General features: G+C 46.6%; 1 protein-coding gene across 1 annotated transcript in view; it reads left to right on the top strand.

Annotated features, from left to right (window-relative positions):
* LOC127010184 (lactadherin-like) overlaps positions 1-20,726 on the top strand; it is a 46,229-nt gene that overhangs the window by 23,192 nt on the left and 2,311 nt on the right. The window lies entirely within an intron of this gene.

The following is a 20,726-nucleotide window of genomic DNA, read 5'->3' as shown; positions in this document are numbered from 1 at the left end:
CGAATTGGCTCTGAGTGACATTGACCTGCCTTGTACGTACACCTCAGTGCGAAGCTGACGAACGGGTCCTCCAAGATGGGGTCAAGGGACTGGTGCCGGGATAACGTAAAACGACGTCCCGAGACCTGCCCTCCTCCTCATAAGGGTTGATGGCCAACTGATTCTCCCTCGCCAAACGAGCGAGGGAGAAGGCGGTCTCCTCGTCAAGGGTTTTGATAAGACCGAACCAAATTGCTTCAGCATCCTGATTTGTGAATGTTTGAACATTCCCTCTTCAGCCTTCGATACTGTCATCGTAGCGGTAGCAGACTATCTGATAGACCCAGTAATCGGATGCAGGTCCTGGCGGCAAAGCGCGGTGGTGTCCCTCTCGAGGCGGGTTCAGTCCTCTTATTTTCCGACAAGAGGGAAGAGGTTGAGGTGCATCCATGGGGCGCCGCGGGCCACGGAGCGGCAGGAAAGGGGGAGGACTTGTGTCCGCGCTTTATCGTGTTTTATCTGTTCAATCTTACCTATCTTGCTAATAAAATAACCACTCAACTCTAACGACTCGCTGAAAATGATGATCTTCTTGATTAGTAACGGTGAGATACATCACGCTGGCAGGGATGGGCATTGTACTCATACCTCTTCTGTTCCTAAAATTATCGTTTGAAATGAACGTTGCTAACTGTAAATATCGCCTGTCCGATTTCATAATACATGTTATGGTGTAAAATTTACTTTCTTAGGTGGCTGCAGGTAGGTGAACGAGAGTTACTTTTGCAGGGACGTCTGGTCATTCGGCCTCTAGCGAGATAGGGTGGGGTGGGGCGCCTCTCTGCACCTTTTTTGCCTTTCCTGTTTTGTTGGCGGCAGTTATCTGTGTGTTGATGCTCAATGGTTCCTCTTCTTGGCCGTGGTATTTGTTTTGTTGGCGGCAGTTATCTGTGTGTTGATGCTCAATGGTTCCTCTTCTTGGCCGTGGTATTTGTTTTGTTGGCGGCAGTTATCTGTGTTGATGCTCAATGGTTCCTCTTCTTGGCCGTGGTATTTGTTTTGTTGGCGGCAGTTATCTGTGTGTTGATGCTCAATGGTTCCTCTTCTTGGCCGTGGTATTTGTTTTGTTGGCGGCAGTTATCTGTGTGTTGATGCTCAATGGTTCCTCTTCTTGGCCGTGGTATTTGTTTTGTTGGCGGCAGTTATCTGTGTGTTGAAGCTCAATGGTTCCTCTTCTTGGCCGTGGTATTTGTTTTGTTGGCGGCAGTTATCTGTGTGTTCAAGCTCAATGGTTCCTCTTCTTGGCCGTGGTATTTGCTCTGGGGCCTCCAGCAGGATGGGTCAAGTGGCGCCTCTCCCGCAACTTGCTGTAGGCGACCCTGGAGTGACTTTGATTCGTATGATGCACCGCGTAATGATAATCTTAAGAATTAAATTGCTTTCAAGATTCATCCGATTAGCTCCTACATGAAGCAGTTGATGTATAGAAGCTCCAAAAACGACTTGCTTAGCGCGAAGGATCTCGGTCGTGTACAAATTGCTCGTCTCGATTTAACTCATTAATTTAATAAGATCTCAGTCAACCACGTATTTGGCTCCTAATCGATGCTCAGTCAGTCATCCAGTGCTGTGTGTGTGTGTGTGTGTGTGTGTGTGTGTGTGTGTGTGTGTGTGTGTGTGTACATGAGTTATTAGTTTTATATTACAAAATAAGCAAAAATATTATTATTTTTTTCGTAATCAGCAAGTTTTTTTTTTTCAAGTACAGATGCACTATTTTCAAGGTAGAAGTTTCATCTGTACAAATAGTTTTCCCATTACTGATATAATTCCCTGAAGAAGCCGTGGTATTGCGACACGGATGACACAAGCGAATTGGAAAATTTGGCAAATGTTCAATACCATTCACTCGTCCCTGGGTAGCCGTGGCAGCACATTTTGACCAACTGTAACACTTCGTGAAGACTTAGAAAAATGTTTTAAAAATTGATGTAAATGGAGTGTTATGCAACAGTTCCAGGGTCGCCTCTAGTTTTCCGTGGTGGAGTCTGTGCAGCGGGGGAAGGGTAACGAGAAGAAACATACTGTTACTTATATTCTTGTCCCTCCACACTTCTAGGATATCATAAAGAAAAAAAATTAAGTATCGAAATCAATGTTTGACTCCACTTTTGCTGCTACTGCCATAAGAGGGAACATTAAGGTTTGTTAGCTCGGTAGAAGGTCCAAGCCTCAGTGAAGGTCAGGACAGGGAGAGGCAGGTAGCGAGGCGTGTTAAATTGCGGCCTGTCATCCACGGCTATAGCTCCTCTCCGTCTCCTAAATGGTGTTGGCGTGACTTGCGTCACAACCCCTTAACATCCGGGCTCCAGGACCTCGTTTTTTGCAGGGTTCACCAGAAACGTACATCGGCCACTGCGCTCATATATACTGCTCAACTACTTACCTCCTGAGTCATCCCAGCAGCGGCAACACGTAGGGCCAGTAGTACAGTCCAATACACAAGTTTGTAAGCTCCCCAACCAAACACAAAATACTGTAAAAGTTCCCTGTAGTATATAGTGTTTGGCGTTGATATTAAGGAAGGAAACTTTAGAAAACCACACATCAGGAAATCTCATTATTAGTATTTGGTATTGAGTAGAAATAACGCATCATTGTGGAGAACAGAGTTTGGTTCGGGCGCTTCAATGACTCCGTGCTGGAGTGTCGAACCGGCCCGTAGTTACCAGCTCCCTCCTGTGCGTCTGTTTATCAATACACATCAACCTATCATCGCTCGAGTTGTCTTTAGGATGCATAGTAGACCATCGTATACAAATTATTAGAAAATTCTGAACGACTTAAAGTCATTTAAATTTATACTTAATTATGTAGCGTGCCATTTTTGGTGAACGTTGAATAAACCTCATAAGAGTGGCGTAGGGGGCAGCATTTATAAAGCGTTTGATGCCCCAGTCCTCCGGCACAGTGATGGAGGGCGAGGGAGGGGCAGAATGAGGGTGGGCGGGGCAGCGGCGGCTCGTGGGGTAACAAGACGGCCTCCTCAGCAGCCGGGTGAAGGGGCTGGGGGGGGGGGGGTCTCCTTGTGGAGTGTGGCTGGTGAGGCTGAGGCTGCTTTTGTCTTTTTCATTGGCTTCTTTCCATGTCTCAGTTTGTAGTAGGTTTCGTGATATACTTAACTCGTATATTCCTTAATGCATGTAATGTTGCGCCAATTTGAAAGAATATTTCGTCAGCAGATGCGAAAAAATATTGATTATTTTAATACAATGTGAAGAACATGCCTTGCTTTCACGAGAAGAATGGAGGGGCTAGTTGCCTGCTCTCTATATATTGGTTTATCAATGAAGAATGTCAGCAAAGGGCTACTTAAGCACCATTAAGAGTATTTCCATATCATAGGAGGGTATAACAAATCTCCCCGAGACCTTCAGTGACGAGCCTGTAAGAAAGCTTTGTATACACCTGCGTACCTGCTTCTGATGCTTCATAAAAACACATTGTTTTATTCATAGAAACATTTTCTGAGAACCACGCGGCAAACTTACATTTTACTTATTCTCGTGCACTAAACACCATGATTAAACTTTTGTAGGAATAATTCAGCTGCGTGGAGAAGGAAAGAGGAGCTTCAAAGTAAAGCTTGCAGGTTTGGGTTGTCCTGTTTGTATTTTATAACAATTATCGGTTTATCGTTTAGTATCAAGTACAGGGTCTAGTGCAACTATAAACACTGCTGTGCTCAGTGCGTCAGTGGGTGGGGATGTACCGCGCAGTCCTTGGCCCTGATAGGCTCAGCCGCTACCTGCATGCAAAGCTATGGCGGAAAAGGCTGCGCTGAGAGCCCCACTTCTAAAGGTTTCTTGCTCGACGACACAAGGTATTCCCACTTGCATGGAGACATTACCGCGTTAAAAACAACGAATATGTTGTTCTGTGCTCAAAACGAGTATCGATCGCATGATCAGACCATGGTGAATGACACACACACACACACACACACACACACACACACACACACACACACACACACACACACACTGTCGTCTTACATACGGGCATCTAGTGAAGTCTTGACTTTCGCGAGCAGACTTTGGGCTGTCAGGGAGGGGCGGCGCTGCGTGGCTGTGGTGCCATCACCCACACTCCTCAGACCGTTCAGCACAGTCTGGTATCGAGGTTTAGAATGGATATATAATTATATAGTGCAGTTTTTTAAAGGAATATGGCGCTGTGGCTCGACGCCTTTTTCTTTCGTATTATTGAAGCGAAAGCATTTTGGGATAATGTTGTAAAAAGAGATTGCATAGGGTCAATAGGACAAAATAGCTTTCATAATTAAAAGAAATATATAAAAAAAAGTCATGGAAAAAAATCCACAGGTTCGATGATTTATTTGTTAGGAATATTTAAAACTACATGGCACAACAAGCTTGACCCAGTCCATTTCGAGGGTCTCCTCTCCGGGCACGGACTCGACCCTGGACTGTTACTGAGCAGTGAAAGCTGCCCCCAGTACCTCACCTCGGGTCCGGGAGTGCCTGGCGGTCCGCTGGAACGTTAATCTCCCGGCAAACCAGATCCGGACACGTTGATTAAAAGTAAGAAGATAGGCAGTCTACATGTAGCGTTAGACTGATAAGCTGTGTAATAACTGAAATCATTGGGGAAGTTCATTAACAATATTAGTAGTTATAGACTCTTTAATCCTCCTTTCTTATTGGACACGGAGATAATATTGAACGCTTGGGAAACTCCTTGGAAGAGTTACTGATGCACAAAACCCGCCGCACCGGATTCCAGGACGCAGCTACGGGGTGTTTAAACATCTCGGACACTTAAGTGGTAGTGTGATATGAGTTGTCTCTCGGCGGTAAGGTTTTGGAGGGGATGGACGTCTTGAGGGGGCAGAAAGTGGACAGAAAGGATGGAAAGCGAAACTGCATGACCGTCGACACTCCTAGAGAAAGTTTGCAAGAATGGAACTGTGTGTGTGTGTGTGTGTGTGTGTGTGTGTGTGTGTGTGTGTGTGTGTGTGTGTGTGTGTGTGTGTGTGTGTGTGTGGAGAGAGGGAGAGAGAGGCAGAAAAATGTAAATATAAAACCGGAGATAAGTCTGCAGATGGCATGTCTTGGCTGTCACTCACGACGGAGGATAAGTGTTTGAATATTACATTGTAGACCCGAAGAGCTCTGCAATACATCCTCCTCTTCCTCCTCCTCCTCCTCCTCCTCTTCCTCCTCCATCTCTCCCCCTCCTCCTTACGTTTACAAAAGACGTTTGAGGTTCCGTAAAGCGCTTGGAGTCGAGGCTAATAGTCGATTGAGGAGAGGCTGTCGTGAGTGTTCTTAACCAGACAGTGTTCAGCGGCGTGTGGGGGCAGGAGGCGGCGGCGGCAAGGCAAGGCGTTAAACATTCTTCAGATTTTACTTATCATCTCTGTGTATTCTCCCTTTGTATGGTCTTTGTTTATTTTTCCTTCCCCTCCCATGAGCATCCCTTCCCTCCACTCTGTTATATACCGCCATTCTTTACACTACATATTTCCCCTCTCTCCTAAACTTTACCTCCATCTCTTCGCTTTCTTAAGTCTAGGGAAGGGCAGGGACCGTGTGGGTTGTGCCGCAGACGTTGACGGGGGCTAAAAGGCTAACCTAACCTAACCTAACCTAACCTAACCTAACCTAACCTTCTATAGATCTTGATCCCCGTTGTTCCTTATACGAAGGGAAGTTAACGGGCGGAGCTACTGTTGACGATTTTTTACTTTGTGACGACATCCGGGAGACAGGTAAATCATGTTCAAGGTGACTTATTAGTGGGTAGGAATGCTGTAGTGAGGTCAGGCGTGAGGGCCCAGAGGTGTTTCGATTTTTTGCCCATTTTCTTTTATGGCTTTTTCGGGGTTAGCAAAAACAGAAAATGAGAGCAGTTAGACCGAATAGGTTGTCATAGACTTGTTTTGTGCTGGTTCTTGTCAGAGATATTTGGGTATCGAGAATAAGACTAAGGCTGGGTATGTTTAGCGTGTTTGGCTCATCAAGAGATACTGCCACTGAGTGCTACTTGGTGCGTCCGTGACAGTGTCTTACGGTACTTAGGATCGAAGCCACATTCATGGTCTTATTGGGAACATCACCTCAAACACTTATAGGTTGGTATTACAAGACACTTTGCCATCTCACATCACCTATTTCTAAAGGTCAAAGAGGGGATCAATCGGGCTCTAATGAGTGTTTCCTTAGCTTCACGGTACAGAAGAAGGGTCAGACTACCACCAGGGTCATAAAACTACTCCTGGAAATGCCACAAACTCCTACGAAAAGCCTTGTCAAATATGTGAACTTGGGCGACGAAATGTTTAGCAATACGAGCCTAAGTTAAACTCTCCCCTTTGGAAATATAGAACACCACCGACTGTACATCATCATCACCATCATCACCACCATCACCACCATCACCATCATCTTAGCCTTTACTCGTCCACAGCAGAACAAAGGCTATTCCCAGCGTTCTCTAGCTACAACAGTGAAGCAAGCAGCACCAGCACCTACACTAAATACACTGTAGTTCATGAAGAAACACCTCCACCTCCACCACGCTACACTATACACAGGGAACGGCACCACTTAAACACTACACCGCCACCACTTAAACACTACACACAGGTTGAAGAGGGAACACCACCTCCATTATAATACAGGAACACCGCCACCACTTAAACACTACACAGGTTGAAGAGGGAACACCACCTCCATTATAATACAGGAACACTGCCACCACTTAAACACTACACAGGTTGAAGAGGGAACACCACCTCCATTATAATACAGGAACACTGCCACCACTTAAACACTACACAGGTTGAAGAGGGAACAACACCTCCATTATAATACAGGAACACCGCCACCACTTAAACACTACACAGAGGGAACACCACCTCCATTATAATACAGGAACACTGCCACCACTTAAACACTACACAGGTTGAAGAGGGAACACCACCTCCATTATAATACAGGAACACCGCCACCACTTAAACACTACACACAGGTTGAAGAGGGAACACCACCTCCATTATAATACAGGAACACCGCCACCACTTAAACACTACACACAGGTTGAAGAGGAAACATCACCTCCATTATAATACAGGAACACTGCCACCACTTAAACACTACACAGGTTGAAGAGGAAACATCACCTCCATTATAATACAGGAACACCGCCACCACTTAAACACTACACAGGTTGAAGAGGAAACATCACCTCTATTATAATACAGGAACCACACCACTTACGCCACACTGGTTGCAGGAGTAGCGCCATCACTTGCCGCAGTGCACCATAATTACACACGGGACGCCACAGCCTACGCCACTCAAGTAGAACGCCGTTCACCACCACAGCTACACCATGACAGTTAATTAGAAAGTGCTACCTGGATCCACCTCATTCATTAAACAGGTAACTTCCACTAACACCGCACGAGAACTTTTCTTATTTCCCCAATGAGCTGTACGCATGCAATATATGGTCAGTCTAACAATTATGAGTCTATCTACCTGTCGTATTGTGCCGTTACTGTCAATAAGCTTTAAATGTTGCCTGTAACGTAAGCTCTGGCGCAGGAGGAACTTATTATCTGCACTTCTTTCGTTGCGCAGAGGACGTAACATGCGCCCTGGAAAGATCCGCCCACACTCACCCACCCACACGGAGAAAGACGTCGCACCTACAAAATTAATAGTGGGTACTGCGCGGGCGACACAACACGTCTGCAATCTTGAACCCATTCATTCCTATTTTAATGTACTTTGACCTTCAATCCGAGAAGGTATACTTGCAATACATATACTTTCACTGCCAGATAAATGCTACTCTCGTAATAATATACTATGACCCATGAATTCAAGCCTTAATATAACTGTCGAGGAACTTAAATCTATCTAAAAAGGAGTGAAGGTTATGCAAGAGGCAATTATCTAAGCGTGTCTTTCTCGTGCACAGTTCCTTTCAGTAACATCCACTTCAAACCTTACCCTTTTTTTATGAGCTCGAAAAGGAGGTTGCAGGTCAAAGGGGCGGGAGCAAGGAACGGAGTGAAAAGGGCGTTAGTAGAGGAAAAAAAGGTGAAGTGCAAAAGGAAGAAAGGAGAGAGACAGGAGGAGAAAATGGAGTGATTTTGACAAGGAGAAAGGTGTTGGCAGAGGAAGAAAAGGTGAAGGTTAATAGGAAAAGAGGAAAGAGACAGGGGGAAAAGATAAGAGGGGTGCAGACAAGCAGAAGGGTATTAGAAGCGTAAGGGAATGATGATGATGGGAAAAATAAGACGATAGAAGGAGGAGGAGGAGGAGAAGGAGGAAGAAAAGAAACAGAAAGAAAAAGAAAACAAAGAGAATGAAAGAAAAAGAGAGAGGAGAAGGAGAAAGAAAAGGAAAGTGAGGAAGAGAAAAAAAGAAAAAGTGAGAGTAAGAGGAAGAAGAAGTGGAGATGGAGGAGGAGAAGGAGGAAAAGAAACAGAAAGAAAAAGAAAACAAAGAGATGAAGGAAAAAGAGAGAGAAGAAAGAGAAAGAAAAAGCAAATGAGAAAGAGAAAAAAATAGAGAAGTGAGAAAGAGGAAAAGGAAGAGGAAGTGGAGATGGAGGAGGAGCAGGAAGGAAAAAAACAAAGAAAAAAGAAAATTAAGGAAAAAGAGAGAGGAGAAAGATAAAGAAAAAGAAAATGAGGACGAGAAAACAAAGAAAAAGAGAGAAAGAGGAAGAGGAGGAAGTGGAGATGGAGGTGACGGTGGTGGTTGAGGGAGAAGAGGAAGGGATGCGAGACAGTACGGCAGACGCGAACGAGATAATTAGAGAGATACAGGTGTTGGCGCCACTATAAACACTGCTGGGCCGACCATCAGGCCCCACCTGGAAGAAACCTTGGGCCGACCATCAGGCCCCCACGGAAAAGATGCCTACGCGCAAAAAAAAAAAAAAAAAAAAAAAAAAAAAAAAAAAAAAAAAAAGGTTGTTGTTGTTAGCTGAGATTAGGAGAAGCCTCGGAAGACACGGGGAGAGAGTGAGGGGTGAAGGGTGCGATGAGGGTCGATAACAGGTGCGAAGGACGGTAGGGAAGGCCGGGAGGGACATGCATTTAGGGAATAAAGGAGAAAGAGGAGGCGGGGCAGGAGGTGAAACACGGGAGGGAAAAGGGTGTGATAAAGAGCGATAATGTGTCAAAAGGCAGAGAGGAGGCGGGTGAAAGAGGAGGCATGGAAAGGTTAAGGATCTGTCAGAGGGTGAGATAAAGAGAATGGAGAAAGAGCAGAAGGTGGAAATTGATATATAGAGGCCTCTAGGAGCTAAGTAGAAAGGCGTGCAGTCCCGGGGAAGTGAAGAAGGCTGAGGGGCGTGCAACTTGTGCGGGTGAAGAGATGGAGAAGGAGCAGGAGGAAGAGGAGGCGGCAGGAAGATGAAGTGCATGCAACTATTATTTGGCAGATGAAGAGATGGAGGAGGAAGAGGAAGAGGAGGAGATAGAAGGCAAGTGGAGTCAGAAAGTGATAGAAGCGTGTTGGGAGCTGATGTAGAAAGGCGTACGGTGAAGAGAAGGAGAAGGAGCAGGAGGAAGACGAGGCGGCAGAAAGAGGGAGCAGGAAACAGAAGTACATGCAACTATTTTTTGGCAGATGAAGATATGGAGGAAGAGGAAGAGGAGGAGACGGTACAAAGCAGGTGGAGTCAGAAAGTGATAGAGGCGTGTTGGGAGCTGATGTAGAAAGGCGTACAGTATAATTATCATCGTAGGTTTTTAGTTAGACATTCCCAAGTCAAGGTTCTTTTACAGGGTACGAGCAGAGAACAAATTGCGGTCTGGTAGCCTGTATCATTAAGGAATTGCGAAGATACAGATTCGTAATGATCGGCGCTCTCGTAGAAAATTAGCAGGCAAATTAATAAGAGGTCCTGTCTAGTGAAAACGAATCAGATTAACGCGCCTGTATATACTTTGAAAATGGTGGACGTGCGGAGGAGGCAGCGGCGATGGCTGACAAGTTGAAGGTTGATAGTGACCAACCGCGCAGCATAGACCCCCCCCCCCACCTTGGCAACACCGCGCACCTGGCTCATGTCCCCCCCAATCCAACACACCTGCCTAAATCACTCCACAGACCAACCCAACTCCCTCCATCACCTCCCCCCTCCGATACCCACCCCCCAGTTATCTCCCCCCCGACTCCCCTAACTCTTCCCCGCATGCTCACTGCCTAATTTTCCCCAGGATTTCCACTCACCTCCAATTCGCCCCTCTTCCCCCCCTCATACCCTTTATATACTCTCCCCAAACTCACCGCCGCAGTTCTCCTCCACTTACCCACCCCTCAACTTGCCCCCACGCATTTATCACAAGTCTTCCACGCGTCCCTATACCCAAGTTAACTCTCCCTGCAGGCCCCCTCTCTCCCCTCTCCGCTGTGTTCCCCCGTTCCAACGTTCCCCTGCATTGCTACCCCCCCCCCCACACACACACACTCTTCTTTTTATGCTTAGTACCCTCCAACACCCCCTGCATACTTACCTCAGACTCCTCCCCGCATGTCCAATCTAATGCTTCTCCCTCGCGCTCCCTCCCACCCACCCCAATCAACTCCCCCGCACCTCCATCTCCAGTTCTCCCCAGCATGCCTGTCTGCAGCCCTCCCTCCCTCCCCTTCCCCAGCCCTCCTCTGATTACTGCTCCCTTGACCAGCACAGTAACCCTAAGCACGAGTACTTCACCTAATGTTTGCCAGCCCCCTTGTGTTTGTTTGTCTTGAGGATGAAATATGAAGCTTTAATCACTCCGACGATGACTCAGCCGCCCCTTCTTTGTTTGCCTTGCTCTACATGTCGTTTGTTCCCCTGATGTGCGAGGCGACTTAAGCACAAATACAGTTAGCCAAGAGAGAATCCAAGTAGAGAAACAGCTACTCAAGAAAGATAACTCACACACAAGCAAACTAGCTCAGGCTGATGGGCAGTAAAAGGTATTGATTTTCGCGTATACAGATGCACTAAAACTCTGCACAGCATTTTCAAGTCGATACAACACAGCGAGGGAGGCGGAGTGATTAAAGCAGGAAAACTGTTACCCCAGATAGAGAACCTTGCCCTAAACCACGAAGTAATAGGATAACCGGCTGATGCTTACGTCACTTATGTAATCAGTATCTCTCCCTCATAGTTTTCGCTCATTCTCAATATATAGCGCTGGTAAAGTGGGCGAGAATTAAAGCAGAGAAACAGTTACCCAAGATAGAGAACCTTGCCCTAAACCACGAAGTAATACGATAACTCTGGTACTTGCGTCACTTATGTAAGCAGTGTCTCTCCTTCCTGGTTTTCGCTCATCCTCAATATATATCATTAGCGCTGCCATTACTATCCTGCTTACTCTTTTATTTTCGTCTGTGGTCATTCAATTTCAGTGTGAAATGCTCACTATTATTTTACTTTATTCAAGCAAAAGGTACCGGTTTGGCGGGTCTGGCGGCGGGGGTCTGCTGTTGTTTGTTCTTCCTTTGTGTTCCTTTGTGTTTGGTGCGGGGAGGGTGCATGGTCGCCGCTCACCCCCTCGCTAAGGCACGGAAGATACTGATGATCCACGACTGATATGTTCACAATATTTATCGAGGAGGTATACTGAAGGGTCACTCGGTACCTTATCCTGTGCTCACCTGCGCTGGACTGCTCGATAATAACGTAACCTTGATCCACCTGACCTTAATGTGCTTCCCTGACCTTAGCTGCGTTTTTCTGTTAAGGTGAAGAAGGTGGAGGTGGAGAAGATAGGAAAGGGGGTAGGGAGGGAAGCGAGGTTATATAAGATAGAAGGTGGAGGGGGGTATTCAGAGGCTGGAGGCAAGAGGGAGTAGTGAGGAGATGGATGGAAGACGGGGTGTGGATGGATGGGGAGTTGGTGTAAGAAGGTGGGAAGGGGGCAAGTGGATGAGGAGGGTAGTGGGGAGGTAGACGAGGGATATGTAAGAAAACAAGAGAGAGGGAGGTGGAAACGGTGCGGGTGGTAAGATGGAGGTGGAAGGAGGAGGTGGGAAACAGGTGGTGCAGGGAGGGCGAGGGGGTTTACGAAGTGGAGGGAGGTAGTAAGGAGGTGGATAGATGAAAGAGGAGGCGGGGGATACAGGGGTAGGGGGTCCAGGTAAGGGGTAGAGGGATCAGGTCGCTCACTGGTATTCACAGGATCCGATGCCCCGATGTCAGGCAGGAGAGAGCGGCCTGCTGAAGCTCTGCTCGTAATGCTTGCAAACTGTAATGCCTTCAGCTTATTATGCTTAGCCAAAGTAGTGCTAATAATCCACTCTGCGTGAAATATTTAGCTACGGAAAGCGAATGAATCAGTGCTTTCTCTGCCATAAGGTTTTAATAAAAGTATATTTTGTTCATATTTACTGATGCTGTACCGTAACATTATAATATTTCACACGCAATGCTAAGTTTGAGAAAACAAAAGATACCTGTGTGATATATTGAATTGTTGGGTTCACAGAATTGACTAACACATTTGGTAGTGATTTGCGTTTACATCTTTCGTGAGCGCTTCTTTATATCTGAAAAATAAGCACCACTAAAACTTACTTGTACATAACTTACAAGATAACAAGTATGACTCCAGTGAACATGTTGCATCTTCGTGGCGCGTCCCCAACCTCCGTGACGGCGCGGAACATTTATATGAAGTGTAGGAGTCACATAAACTAATCCAGCGGCACTCAACGCCTGGCAGTGATAGCAGTGTTCATTTTCCTTCAAGTGGAGAAAAAACGCCCAACGTACCGCTAACATGCAGGGAATTCCTCCAAAAGCTTGCCAGGGGACACGCCGTCAAGGTGTGTGTGTGTGTGTGTGTGTGTGTGTGTGTGTGTGTGTGTGTGTGTGTGTGTGTGTGTGTGTGCTTTCTTCATCCCTCGTTCCCCGGGTCATTCCTTCACGTAACCAATAGAAAACAAGTACTCGTATATCTTCAGGTTACACAAAAGATGACTGTGTATATTCAGGGCAGCGGGGACTATATACATGTCACACTATCACGGGCCTGCAGCTGTTATTGTCACACACACAGGGTCCACACGCAGGGCCTCGAGTTAAGAGTGATCAAATACTCATATGTTTAATGTTGTATAAGGGGACAGCTGTGTGTGTGCTATGAAAGGGAATACGTAGATATGTGGAAGGTTGTGTCGAGTTGTCAGATGGAGAAATTTAGGTTTTGAGGCACTGGAAGGAAGGCACTAAGCTCCTTCTGCCCCAATCTGAAATAATTGCAGTTTCAAAAGGTATGCATTTTTCAGCATACATCCTTGAGGTGCGTAATTTCTGTTGTTTTGGACGTCTTTTTTATTTTTGTTACAGCAAAGGAGACAGTTCAAGGGCATAAAAAAAGAAAACAATAATGAAAAAAAGCCCGCAACTCACTGCTCCTAAAAAAAGTACAGAGGAGTGGCCGAAAGAGAAGTCAATTTCGGGAGGAGAGGTGTCCTGATACCCTCCTCTGACGTGGAGTAATGTAGAGTTTAGAGTTACCGGCACTTGACAGGGGAACAGATATTTTTAGAGATAATAAACGAATAATAGAAAGTGGTTTATGGAACAGGGCCCAGTGGAAGACTCCTATTCATGCATGGGCTAAGGAGTAGTGAGTGCCTACTAAACCCGAAATAGACTGGCCATATAAATATTATGTTCTCAGACACACCTCTTTATTCGTGCCTAGTTAACCAGTTCTGCTCTGCTACGATACACTCGACTCTGCAAACATTATCATATATTATCACACAAACAGTTATGTCCGTCCATGTCTCCTAACGGTGTCAGGTGTCAGCCGGTACAAGCCTCCTCAGACGATTACAGCACCAATTACTGTCTCCATACAGTACGTACTACCATGGCTGTATTCTTTTGCTTTGCCTTCTACCGCCCGTAGGTCCACAGTGCAGTAGTGTCATGTTTCAGTTTTTATGTGGACAATAATTATATCTGAAGGCCCCAAACGGCACACCGTTCCATCCCCATCGATTTACGGAATAACCTCACCCGCGGGTTAACCCGTCCGCTGCGATTGGCACGGATTTGGCTTTCACTAGTAGCCTGGTAACATACGCTCACAGGTCTTTCTGTGCCTATGCGGTGGGTGGTGGAGTGTTTCCCATGTGGTATTGGTATTCTGGATTTATCCTCACAACCTGCATGACCTCACATTTTTCTTCACTAAACTGGAGCAGCCACTTTTTAATCCACTCCTGTAGTTTGGTGATGTCCTCTTGTAGGAAATTCGCATCCAAGGGGTTAACACCAGTCATCAGCCCACCACCTCCGCCCGCGAGATCCTGTGACTGTAGAGGATCGCCAGTTAACACATCGAAAGCGCTTTTTGTATAAACCCTTATTATATTGTTTGCAAGATGGGTTTTTTTTTCAACGTTTGCAGCAGCGTGGACTACTCATTTCGAGGAAAATTAAGTCGATAAATTCTCAAGAATTCACCCATGAAGTGTTTTTTGAAGTCACATCACTATTCATTAGTGTGAATACAAAGAAGATGGAACGAAAGGACGATGATAAAGGAAACTATTTTAGCCCAAATTTGTCAAATTTCTGCAGAAACGCCTCGTCATTCCATATCAAGGAAGGCGCGGCACGCTGGCGGCGCTGTCTCGACGCTGCTCATTTACGTCTGCGAGGCGGCGCGGGAATGCCTCTCACAGGTTTTGTCGGGCTCACTGTCTACGGCTCTCACTTTGTCTTGCTAATAACGGTACCCGAAGGTTTTTTTAACGTCTTTTTTTTTGTCATGGAATAAGACACTTTAGCCTTCTCCTTCCTGCTGAGCAAGATATCATGAGTGCCTTTTTTTTTCTATTCAACTGCGCCTCAATGTCCCGGTCAATCACTGAGTCCATAAATTGCTTCCACACTACCCTGGAGCCTCCATTGCGGACCAGCGGGAGACTAAAATAATAACAAGTTTATTCTGTAAATTTGTTGCCTGTCAAGGAGGAAGAACTTGGCTGATTTCCTTGAACATCGGGTACTTCAAAGAAAATTGTCCATAGCATTTCAAGGAAAGTTTCGTGAATGTAATTTCTTTTAACCAAGAACAGGTTGTATAACGGCGAAGACAGAAACTGTACACTCATCCCTCGAGCCTCACCTGCACCCCACACAACAGCCCCTGACAGCCCCTGCCCCGCCACCTGCCCCTCAGACACACCTGCCCCGCCACCCAGCACCCCACACACCAATCCCTGACACCCTTGCCCCGCCCCCCAGCACCACACACAGAAGCCCCTACGCACCCTGATCCCCGCTACCTATCCCCCCAACGTCTGCCTTCCTTCCACACAATCGACTCCTTCATTCAAAACCCCAACCTCCCTTTTTTTTATTTATTTTTTTTATTTTTTTTAATCAAGGGTATAGTACGAAGAGGAAGTGGGTTAGTGGTGAGGTACAGGTGGGGAATAGGAAAGACAGTAGGAGTGTACAGTTGTATGGTGTAGGTTCGTTAGTTGTTCTGGTGTAGTTATTGTTTATCGGGCACCTTATTTGTAAACCCCCGGCGTGCTGGGGGTGTGTGTGTTTGGATTGTTTGTGTATAGAGAGCTAAGCTAAGCTATGGCGTCACTTGTGTGAAGTGATGTGTGGGCGGTTGTTCTCATAGTGACTTCAAGCTGCGCGGAAACCAGAGGTGGACCAAGTTCGTGCTGCCGTCAAGCTCCTTGACGTGGGTGTAGTTCACATCGTCTTGCTGGTCTAGTTTCTCCAATATCTTTCCGGCCGCCTCCCGTAGCCTTGTGCTGACTAGTTGTACTCCGAGTCTGCGGTGTTGTGCTGCTGTGTTTTCCGTGTACGGGTATTTCTGTCCGGTGGCAAATCTCAGCGCTTTGTTCTGCAGCCTCTGAAGCTGTAACATCTTGGTGTGGGAAGCCATGTTTTTTTTTTTTTTTTTTTTTACATTGCGGCCTATTGCTCCGGTAGGCTTCTTCCAGTGGATCCTGATGGTCGGTCCAAGTCTTCTTCCCGGTGGATCCTGATGGTCGGTCCAAGTCTTCTTTCCGGTGGGTCCTGATGGTCGGCCCAGCCCGTTCTGGCGCAGGCGAGTGTTTATAGTGGCGCCATCTTGCATTGGCTCATGCTGCCCTCCCAGTGCTCATCTTTGATCCTAGAATCTAGAGTCCGGGTTGATAGGTGGTCTTCTGGACAGCATGTGGGTAGTTTTAAGCCACTCGGCGGCGGCTGAAAAATCCCAGCTCGGGGTGGGTGAGTAGTCTAGTATAGGAAGTATCTTAGTCTTTACTAGATACAGTTTGAGCCGCTCTGTGAAGTGCCAGAATCTGTTTAGTGATTTGAGGGCTGTTTTAACTTTCATGGTTTTGTCTTTGACATGTTTAACGATCAGGCCGGTGGATGTCACTGTGTGGCCTAATATCTGGCATTGTTTTTGGTGGGAGATGGTGTTGCCCTGTATTTGTATGTCATTTAATTTTTTCCTGCCGAGTGCGACCACAGCGAACTTGTCTATGTTTGTTTTGATCTTCCATATTTTTTCAAATGTGTTGAGTCTGTTCGCCTCCCGCACGACCAGGGCGTCATGGTGGTCTAGGGTACCGTTGGCGGTCACTATTTGTGTCGCGTCGTCAGCATAATATATATCCATACAGCTTCTATTATCAGACCGGGGCATGTCAGAGGTGTAGGTGATGAAGAGCGTTGGTGATAACACGCTGCCCTGTGGCACGCCGCTGTGCAGGGGGAACGGGGAGGATATTGCTAACTTAACTCGAATGGAAGCTAAGCGCTGATTAAGGAAGCTACATAACAGTTTTTCCGTTATCTCTGGCAGTCCGAGTTGAAGTATTTTGTATTGCAGGCCCTGTAGCCAGACTTTATCAAACGCTTTGCTGATGTCGCGTTGGATAATAGTGCAGTTTAGTCCTTGTCCTTTAGTGAGTGCTACCTTTTCGCTGGCGATGGAGATAGCTGACGTGGTGCTCCTCCCTGCCCTGAAGCCATACTGGGACGGGTTATAAAGGTTGTTTTCCTCCAGGTGACATCTGAGTCGTAAGTTGATTATTCTTTCAAAGATTTTTCCAGGGACTTCTAGGAGTGAGATTGGTCTGTAGTTCTTGGGATCCGTGGATGGTTTGCCTGGTTTAGGTATCATGGTGAGAGTGGCGACTTTGAATCGTTGAGGGAAGTAACCTGTTGTTAACATCGCATTATATATGGTGAGTAGGTACGCCAGCCCCCGGGGGGGTAACATGCTGATTTGTTGTTTATCTATTTTGCTCTCTCCGGGCGACGTGTTTTTCGTTTTGTTTATAGCTCCCTCCCTCCCTCCCTCCCTCCCTCTCCCCCTCCTTCCCTCCCTTCCTCTCTCCTCATTGGGACGTGACCCCCTTTTTTTCGTGTCCCCGTTGCAAGGCGTCGCGGCTACCATCGTGCAGAATACCAAACGGAGCCACTAATGTCTCCCACGCTCTGCTAGTCAGCGTCGGGGGGAGCGGGGGTGGGTGGGTAGAGGAGATGGCACCCAAACCTCCACCTGCTCCCCCGCCCATCTCTCGGCTCTCCCCCAGCGCGCGTCAAGGCAGCAGTCTGGCATCACGAGCTTATCTAATTTCTTCTCATTATAACATAACTGTTTTTTCGCTTGTCTCCTTAGTTGTCGTTGCACGTGTTGGCGAGCTTTTTGTATCCGTTGAGTGAAGTCTTTTTTGTTATTATCATATATTTCTTTCTTTTTTATCCCCCGTTTCTTCTTTCGCGGACTAGAGAGGGTATCAGGACACCTCTCCTCCCGAGACTGATTTCTCTTTTTGGCCACTACTCTATTTAGGAGCAGTAAGTGGCGGGCTGTTTTTTCTTTTTTTTACGCCCTTCCACTGTCTCCTCTGCTGTAAAAAAAGAAAAAAATAGATAGCGTCGTCGTGTACGGAGATCTCTTCTGGTCGGCTGTCAGACTTTATGTACAAAAAAGAATATCATTGAAATCAGTCCCCCTCAAGAGTCTCATTGCGCCTCTTCCTACGCTTCCCGTCGCCTCCTCCCGTCCTGTTCACCTTTCACGTTCCACCTGTCCTCTTCTCTCCTCGCCTTTGCTGTCACAACTTTTTTTATTACCCTCTCCCTCGCGACCCTCCTCCTTTTTTTTATTTATTTATTATTTTTTTTTTTTCATTCTTTATAATTGACATTTTTTTCCCCTCCTGTTCGTCTTCACTTCTCTCGCCCATCTCACCTCTTGTATCATTTTCACACAGTCATCGTCCTCCTTCACCCACCCAGATGTCCTCTTCCTCCCTCTCCCTCTTCATACTAAGCCCGTGATCCTTCGTTTTCTATGCTATTGTTCGTCCTACTCCTCACCTTCCTAAGCACGTATCATCTCCTCTCCCTTCTTCACTCCTCTCTTACTAAGTTATCTTCTCAGTCCTTTCTACTGTTCAATCATCCGCGGTACTCTTCACCCTCTTTTCCGACCGGTTACCATGTTCCCCTTGTCCTTACCTAGCTATTATTATTTTCACTTTCGCCCACCGCCAGTAGCATCATCATCTCCCTCGCCTTTCACAGCCTCCCATCCCCCATCATCATCGCGTTTCAGTGTTGCTTAGGGCCATATTTTTAAACATTTCTGCGCCCAAGAACACGTAATTTACTAGTCTTTCGTTGGAGTTTAGGGCATATCCAGGGGTACTTTTATAACCCTGGTGGTAGTCTGAGCCTTCTTCTGTACCGTGAACCTAAAAGAACACTCATTAGAACTCGATTAACCTCCTTTTTGGCCTTTGGAAATAGTTGGTGTAAGGGGTGGGAGCATCTGACAATACCAACCTTAGTCCTCACCCACGTCATCCTTCTTTCTTTGACCCCCAACGTTCAGCAGCGATCATCCTCGCACTTCTCACATCACCTCCCCGCTCATCAACAGCAGTGTCTCGTTCTCCTCCACTTACTCTCCACAAAAAACACCAGCAAGGCGAGTAGCGCAATGGCGTACACGTGCGAGGCCTTGATAAATGTGCCACAAGCCTAGCCAAGGATTTTAATGAGAGACTCCATGAACTTGACGCTGCGAATAACTATTACAAAAACTACTGTGGTTGCACTGAAAGTCGGACATTTTTCTCTTGTGATTTCATTCAGTTGCAAAACCATAAGAATTTCTTCGGCTGGGAGACAAGCCTCGTTCTCCTTATCATTGTACTAAAACACTAATCAGTACAACGTATATTGAGTAAATGGATATTACTTGAAGATATCATAGTTTGAGCATCATTAAAAACAAAAAGTCTGTTCTTGCAGCACAGTACACTGAACAAACATTTAAGCGTCTCTTTGCTGCCAAAACTTAAGGAATGTCTCGCAGGTGTTGTCCATAGTACTCTTGTTGTTGAGATGTAGTCCATTGGAGTGTGAGGCCGCTCCGTCACATTTCTGAAGTCTACAAGGTCGCACCTTCAGGCTGCTCAGAGCTGTGAAGGCAGGCGTGCTGTCTGGGTGGTGGTTTCAGCGTAGGAGGCTGGAGCTGCTCACTGCGCTTAGTCACCCATAGAAACAATAAGCTTTAGATAAATATATAGGCATAATTGCTCTGCTAAATTGTTCAGTGCTGTGAAGGTTGAGGTACTGTCTGCTTGTTATGGTCAAACCTACTGAGTTTAAATCTGGACGCACTGAGCAGCTCAGGTCTCCTACGCCTGTGCAAATTTTGCACCAGCACAGGAGACCTGAGCTGCTCAGTGCGTTCTTGATTTCAATAAAGCCACGTTTTTTATATGTGCGTTAAATATGTGGCTAACAAAGTGAGGATATACACATTATATTTAAGCTAATAGTCAAAGGATTATACAAATACAGGGGTAAGGCGTATATAGGATATAGTATCATTCTTTAGAGTCCGTGGTGCAGCGGTTAGCATTCCTAGCTACGAGTCCGGGGACCTAGGTTCGAATCCCGGCCTTAGCTCGCCACGCAGCCCAGCCAGCTGTTCATCATCCCTTTCGGGCTGGTCAGTAAATGGGTACCTGGGGAAACCTGGATAAGGTAAACTGTGGTGCTCCGGATGTCACACTGGCCCTGTGTCCCGAGGCAATAAGTTATTACCCGCCATAGGCTCAAGGGACAATGTGACATAGATGAGCCCCAAGGCTACGCGCAGGTGTGTGTGTGTGTGTGTGTGTGTGTGTGTGTGTGTGTGCGTGTGACTTCAGACGGAGGCAGACGGGGCTTGTTGTGAAGGCCGCAAGGTTTGTGGTGAACCTCTTCCCACACTGATGACGGTGGCTCGGATGGCTGGATCAAGGCCTCGAGGTGTAACTGGTAGTGGTGTAACCCATTTTCTGATTTATAGTGATTTTTTCTCTGTCAAACTACTCACTAAGAAGTAGGATGCATTTGTCATTATGAACCCATGCCGCCTTCCTTGGCTTGATGCTGCCGTTGCTGTTTTCTATCATGGGTGGAGGCAGAAGAAAGGTAATAAAAATGGATGCGGCTCCCATAAAAAGGGAAACAAAGGAGTGCCAATATCGGTTATTGTATTTGTACCTCTCGTGCTGTGTAATAAATTATCAACTCTGCCGCTGCACCCCCTCGTTAACCCACCGTCACCCCTCCCCTCTCCTCCTACCTACCCTAATGACCGGCGACGCAGTGTGAAGGGTTCTTAAGGGAATGAAAATATCAATAAAGACCAT

This window comes from Eriocheir sinensis, chromosome 42, assembly GCF_024679095.1.
Source record: "Eriocheir sinensis breed Jianghai 21 chromosome 42, ASM2467909v1, whole genome shotgun sequence".
Classification (NCBI taxonomy): domain Eukaryota; kingdom Metazoa; phylum Arthropoda; class Malacostraca; order Decapoda; family Varunidae; genus Eriocheir; species Eriocheir sinensis.
This window is presented reverse-complemented; position numbering and strand designations above follow the sequence as displayed.